This window comes from Zootoca vivipara, chromosome Z1 (genome assembly GCF_965207765.1).
Source record: "Zootoca vivipara chromosome Z1, rZooViv2.hap1.1, whole genome shotgun sequence".
Lineage (NCBI taxonomy): Eukaryota > Metazoa > Chordata > Lepidosauria > Squamata > Lacertidae > Zootoca > Zootoca vivipara.
This window is the reverse complement of record NC_142583.1, coordinates 38,054,746-38,060,887: the sequence shown is the minus strand read 5'-3', so window position 1 is coordinate 38,060,887 and position 6,142 is coordinate 38,054,746.

Sequence of the window (6,142 nt, the reverse complement as noted above, 5' to 3'; positions counted from 1 at the left end):
CCTCCAGAGCCCCACATCAATAGAAATTGCTTCATTTATTTAGGCAACATCCACACCAGACATTTAAGGTTCTCTTATACCACTTTAAGCAGTCATGGCTTGCTCCCAAAGAATCCTGCAGCTTTAAGGACGCTGAAGAATGGCTAGGAGACCCCTCACAATTCCCAGCACCTTTAGCCGACAGTAGGATTCCTTGTGGCAAGCCATGACTGTTATGAGTCCTTTAAATGTAGCGTCAATGCCTAACCCCATTGTGTAAGATGAGCATTCCTCACCTGTGAGATTCAGGAAGAAGTTGCTGCTCAACATGGTGTCAGGATCAGGAAGGAACTCAGCCCACTTCATCAATGGCATGACATGTTCTCCTGAGTTACAGGTTTACAGGATAACCCTTGAAGGTTTTGATGAAGTGGACTGTAGTTCACAAAAGTTTTATGTCATAGTAAATTTGTTAGATTTTAAGGTCTACGAGACTCTTTGTCATATTTCCTGCAGCAACTCCTTCTGGTTACCCCCTGGAAATGGTTGAATATGGTTTTTATACATTTTTGAAAATGTAAAACATAGCAAAACAGGTTCATTCTCTTTTTACCTTATATATAGTACCAGCAGCCTCGTTCTTTGGGTTATTTGGAAGCCTCCAAATCAGTGCAGTTTTGAAATGTGGCTAAAATCAGTGCAGTTCTGAAACGTCCAATTTCACATCTGGATCCAAAATAGCATCCAATTGCATCTATACATAAATGAAAACCTGCTCCAAGCATAGATGAGAACCTGCTCCTTCGTCTCAGGAGCCATCATACAAAATAGGGAACAAACAACCAAGTTTCCAAAATATGTAATAGATGGAGTTTTGGCTGGCTTTCTCTCTTTTATTTCCAGTTAAGAGAAATCTTATATAGCCAGGAGTAGAAATCCGAGTCACACCACAGAAACATTTTCTTTCTACTCCCTAAATTACTTTGTCCTTCCTTCGTTTTCCAAACAGATAAGTTCTGACCACCAAAAAATTGGCAGCAGAACAAATCACGAACAGGAAACAATCCACTTTCACAGAGAAAAGAAGGAAAACTGAACTGTTGACCTTTTGCAGTATATTTAATCTTTACTAGATATTACAAATATTTAGTCAGAGAATCCTGATGTTTAGCTGAACTGCCCATCCAAGAAAAAAAACAGGGGACACTAATAGCTATGTGGTTTAATCCCACTCTATGTACTTAGCACATGAAAAGAATTTAAAAATATTCATCATTGCGCAGGAGGGGAAGGCAAGCAGGTGGGTGTCTATCCCTATTTGTGTGTGTGTGTGTGTTCACAAAAAGGCATCTCCTGCCATATAAAACTACTTGTTTGATTGCTGTTACTCTGGAGATGAAAAAGAAAGAGTGCACTGCTAGGACTGGGGGAGGGAAGTGGGGGGGGGCACACACACATGCAACTTGCTGCAATGCCAGTTCCCAGGAAAGTTTTGCGGAGCTATTGGATTCTCAGGTGCTACCCTAAAACCAGACAGCATGGAGACTGATTGTTATGGACTTGTGTTGGCAAGCAGGCACCGCTCATTTATAAATAAGAACATGGTGGTCTCTCTGGCAGAACAAAACTAAAGGGAATGACAGGATGTTACTAAGGGAAAGTGGCTGGAAATAGCTACATTTTGTAAGGTTCTTGGAGCTGCTGTTTATATTTTGTAAGGGGCCTTTTTTTAAAGCCAAAAGACAGGACGGATGTATTGTACATCATAAACACAGCATAGTGAAAACTCCTCCCGTCTAGAGTAAGAGGTTAAGAGGCACTCAACATCTAGCTTAGGTGTGGACCACATTTGCACCATACATTTAAAGCACTAATTCACCACATAGCTTCCTGTATTCTCCTCACACCCTATTCACCTTCCCTGAGTGGTCTAACAACCAATTCCTCTTGGAATAGTAACTCTGTGAGGGGAATAGAGAATGATGCTAACTCCGGTTCCCAGAATCCTTTGGGGGAAGTCATGACTAAAGTGGTATCATACTGCTTTAAATGTATAGTGCAGATGGGGACCACACCTAGTCTAGATCCTTACCTCTAATACCAGCCATGGCCTGTCTTGGAATTCATAGTGCCCTGAAGGCTGACAACATTGCACAGAGTGTCGAATAAAAAGATTCAAGTGACACCATTTTCAACTCCTCCCTGCAAATTGTGGTGACAAAGTGTCTCCATTGTTTATTATAGGAAATGGGTTCACATCATCGGCTATTACAACACCAACAGAAGCATTGGTGACTTTTATTTCTATCTTTTCAAAAAAACCTTCACATTGTGATATCTCAAATCCCCTTTCCCTTGATAAACTGGTGGCAGGAACTTGGCCAGCCCAGATGGTCCCCCCCCCCTAAAGATTCTTCAGAGATGCCAACAGACCAACCATTTCTCAGGAATGGGTGCTTTTGAACACTGAACTTTTTGGAATGGGGAGGGGGCATGGGAGGGTGGATGCTGATGTCCTGGCCCAAATTCAGACTTACGATCCCAACATACTGTGTCTACAACACTGGCCTGAAACGGCATCTTGTAAAAGAATTCAACAGCTTCTAAATCAGACAGGTGCATATCCTGTACGTATGTACTCTACAGACACTTTTCTTTAAAAAGTGTGTTTGTGCTGGATGTTGTGGGAGCTCCCAAGTCCACTTCTAAGCCACCAGGCCTATTGCCAATCCCAGTGGATTCCTTATCCATAAACAGCACTCTTGAGCTACTGGGATATTTTCTTCTTCTCAAAAGGGTTCAAGTTTGCTGAAAAGATTGTGTCCTGCAATTCAGGCCTGTGTAGCCTTGGGCTACATAGCGTAATAAGGCAATGGCTTTTTCTACCTGCCTTGCCCCACCATCCAGCCCTGGGAGCCTTCATAAGGGAGCTGTTTCCAGAGGAAGAACTGTGAGGAGAGGGAGGCTCTGTTTGTCATCAGCGGGTGGTTGGTCCATCTTTGCTGTCCTACTTCCAGCCAGAGGTACCTTCAGAAGGGAGTTGCTGTCACAGGCATTATGTGGGTGTGTATTTCAATGAGCTGAATAGAGTGAAGATTATAAGTCATGGGGTGTGGAGAGAGTCTGTGTATGAACTTAACAGTGCTTAGTTTATTTTTGGGTTTCTATTTTGTTAATGTTGTTAATATTGTTTTATAGATTGCAAATGCTTCATTGATTTGTTAATCACATGTTATGTCTTTTGCTTTAACTGTGTTGTTTAGCTTATTGTTTAGTTGCTGCTTTGCTAACAGTGTTTAGAGACTGTAATTGTTTCACTGATTGTTTGTTAATTATTCAATATGATTTATGCTGTATTTGTGATGTTCTATTATGTTCTATCATGTTATTGTTTGTAAGCTGCTTTGGGGTTCATTTGAATGAGAAACGGCATAGAAAAAATCAAATCAATAGTGAGCCTCACGGCTAAGGAGGAAATATGAATTTGGATCCCACACTGGCAAATTACAGGGTCCTGGTCCCCTAGTACTGGACACACAGCAACAATAATTTTGTACACATAGAGTTAGGCAATTTTTAAAATCTGGATCGTTGTAGACTAATTAGGATTCCTACAATTATTTTTAAAGGTAGTATTTTTAAAGGTAGTGTTTTTAAAACTCAGCTGCCTGGCATATACCGTAGATATTTTTTGCTACCATTTCCCAAAGAGCCACAATATTTTAAAAAGTTGTACATCAGTGCTATAGACAATTGTCCTTCATTGCTTTGGGAAAGGTCTGTGGTGCTTTTAATCATCTAATATGCTCTACTGCAGGAGAACACCCAGGGTGTATATATATATGTTGCTGCATGTGCTGCGTGTGTATGCATTGGGTGTCAACTGAGTTACATTTCTCCCCAAGGTGTCACGGGTACTTGTCTTACCAAATTTGATAGAACTGACAAGTGTTTTCATGTAAGAGTGGAGAAAGGGGAGGGCAATGTAGAACTCCCCATCACCTTGTCAAGCTGAGTGAAGGCAAACTCCAGCGTATTCCTTCACAAGTGTTGAGGTGTTCCGGAGTCATTAAAAGTCATAAAGTTAGACTGCAACTATGCGCTGTGCATACGAGATGAAGTCAGCCAGGGCTGTCCTCCTTGTAACAGGTGAAGGCTCCTCTTCCGTACCCTTTCAACTCTCAGACTGAACCATGGGATCCGGCTGAGTTGGAGCACTTTGCAATGCAGTTCGGAGATTTCACAAGAGCTGTAAGTGTAACTTTGGCCTGGGTTTCTGCCACCTGTCTCATTAGGCAGGTATCTAAGGGCTTTTTCACACACACACACACACACACACACACAGTCATTCCCCAAATATCTGACACTGCTAGCCTACTGTCATTTATTCCTGCTGCTTCTCCCTTCATAATAGCATTAAGTTTCTAACTAACAATGATAAATATCTATGGAGAAAAACTAGTTTCCTCTTGCTTGTGATGACCATCTCTTGCTTGTGATTGTCTTCTCTTCTCATTTCTCCAAGGTAGGGAGCATAGTTTTATTTTTGCAGTGATGAAAGGGTCTAACAAAGGTGAAAGCATAACTTTCAGAGTGCTCAGGCATTAGTGGGCCATACTAATGTGGACTTATACAAAGAACAATGCAATCCTGCTCATGTATGTTCAGAAGTAAGTTCAGTGGGATTTACTCTCACTTAAGCAGGTGTAAGGTTGCAGTCAGAATGCATCTAGAGCAGGCACCCCCAAACTTCGGCCCTCCAGATGTTTTGGACTACAATTCCCATCATCCCTGACCACTTGTCCTGTTAGCTAGGGATCATGGGAGTTGTAGGCCATCTGGAGGGCTGCAGTTTGGGGGTGCCTGATCTAGAGTTTGACTTCATTGACTCACACTGCATGCTTAAAGGCTACGCCTATTTAACTACAGTAATAGCTTCCTATCCAGTATTGCCTGTGAATTCTAGGAAACAGACAAACAGACAAAATCAGTGCAGTTTTAAAAGCAGTTTTGAAAGGTTCGTTCTGCCATCTTGTTTTAAAACAGTGTCCGGTTGCATCTAAACACAGGGAAATCTGTTCCTTGATCTCAGGAACCATCATGAAAAGTCTAGTTACAGTATCTTAAAAGGTTCCCAAATGCCAAACAAACAGGTAAACAACTTTCCTAAAATATATATTAGATTTTTGTACAATGTATTTTTGACACTTTCTTCACAAACTGATTTAGCAACAGCAATGATGTTGGTGATAATAGCCATGGATTCAAGAATCTGCAGCCCACTGGTGTACTAAGGGACATAAGAGGTGCGGCCTGTTTCACTGCATGGGGTGAAATGGGAAGTGGCACCCTGCTCTTCCATGCCATCTGCTGTGCCGCCGCCGCCACCACTGGCACTGCTGCCACATCTCTTGCCATGCAACTTCTGCTGCTGGGGGAGAAGCAGCACAGGCATCAGTGCCAATTTATGATCTTGCTGAAATCTAGTGAAATCTCTTGTGCTCTGTGAGATTTCTCTGGAAATTGGTGGCAGAAGTGGCAGGGCACTCCCAGGGGCACCAGCTCGGGGGCTTCTGCCAACTGAGACGGCTGCTTCACTCCACTTCATGAGTGGGCTGTTTCTGGTGACATTTGCAATGGCAAGAGGCTAATGACTTCTAACTTGGGGCTACCAAGTCGCATGCATTTAGAGCTAAGGTTGAGAGAAAGCAGTGCACTGCTTTAGAAAGCACTTTTTATCATACAATATAAAGCGGATTGTGGTAGGGCTGTTAAGAAATTTAGTTCAGGGTTTGGTCAGTGCAAGGCCACAGGTCATGCTGAGTAATGGGGGCGTGAGTATGCAAATACCATGGATCTAATTGGTCGGGGGGCCCCCTCTTAAAGCCTCGTCCTCCATTTTAGAGTCACATTTTTGCCTGGCGTTTGAATCCCCTCCCACCCGCCCTTTTTTCTTGCAGGTTAGCACGACATTGCTATTGCCTTCGGGGCCGCCTGTATTCAGGGGTCAGTAGGAATTTTTCCAATTGGCTGATTGGCTTTGCCTTTTGGTTTTCGCCTACTGCGCTAGCAAATTGTCACAACTTGTTAGGTTGGCGGTTAGGCTTTTGGTTGGTTAATCGGTTGGTAGAGGGGGTGGCACACAGATGCCTACCCTCACCTC